This window comes from Lutjanus erythropterus, chromosome 21 (genome assembly GCF_056507025.1).
Source record: "Lutjanus erythropterus isolate fLutEry1 chromosome 21, fLutEry1.hap2, whole genome shotgun sequence".
Classification (NCBI taxonomy): domain Eukaryota; kingdom Metazoa; phylum Chordata; class Actinopteri; order Lutjaniformes; family Lutjanidae; genus Lutjanus; species Lutjanus erythropterus.
The window spans coordinates 13,734,832-13,736,029 of NC_139337.1; positions in this window are offsets into that span (position 1 = coordinate 13,734,832).

Below are 1,198 nucleotides of genomic sequence, written 5' to 3' on the forward strand. Positions count from 1 at the left end.
TTAATATTCTCGGAATATTCATAGAGATATGGTTGGGAGCGTTATTTAAAAATGTATTCCGATAAAATTACTTATTAACTGTTAAAAAAAAAAAAATAGTAACCTAATCAAAGTATCACAATATTAAAGTAATGTAATCTGATCATATCAATACTGTTTAGCCTAATAAACTCATGGCATTATATTTAACAAATGTTTTAGTTTCTGCTGGCTTCTACCAAGCTTTTGTGGTTTTCACTGGTAAATAAATAAAATACCTCCTGCTCTTGTCCTTTTAGAGGAAAATCCCCCATGTGGCTGAACTTATGGTATTTTACACGTGATTCATAAAAATTCATGTGGGGAAAAACCAGCATTTAAGTGCCAGTCTATGATGAGTCATTTGATTTGACAATAAACTGTTACTTCCAGTTTAAAGCCCTAGAGGTGTGTAGTGATCAAAACATCATGGCATCTTAAATGATTTAGCCACTATAATAAATGCTCTTTAATGTTTTCCTTCCTCACTTCCTCACTTCCTCTTTTTTTGGATCTTGCACTTCTTTGATTATCTTGTTTTTTCCAAGAGCACCTGACACAATGTTCATCTACAGCTGAGTAGAGCAACCAGTCATCTCTCTTGTGTTGTCTTTTTTAAGCAATCACTGCATTGTAAACCAAAAAGTGCATGCCAAATGTAAGGGTAATGATGCAAATTAGGTTCAAATTAAGTGATTGACATTATTAATATTATTGTGGCATACAGTTTACATTTCCATGGTCATATTTGTATGATTCTGAGATCATAGTCTCAGTGCATCCTGTTCACTCACCTCACTCTTTCTATCTCCCTCATTTTCTTGGCCACTGGCCAGCTGAGATTATAGAGACATAGATTGGGCTCTATTACTTGGCGCTGAACTATGGAGAGGGTTGGGCTTGTGTTTGTGCATGTGTGCAACCAGTTTGGTCTCATGGAAAATTCATATTAATCTGCAGTACAGGTGATGTGTATCATCTACAATAGTGTACAAAAAATGAGCAAAACCATGACCACAAAACATGACTAAATAAAATTCTGGAAAAACTGTAACCCAAAAATAGGGAACTAGAACCATGACTGGTGTGGTGATGATTTTGTACTACGCAATGCATGAAATGTACATCCACTCGACAATTGGTGTCACTGAAAATAAATATCATGTTAATACTGATCCCA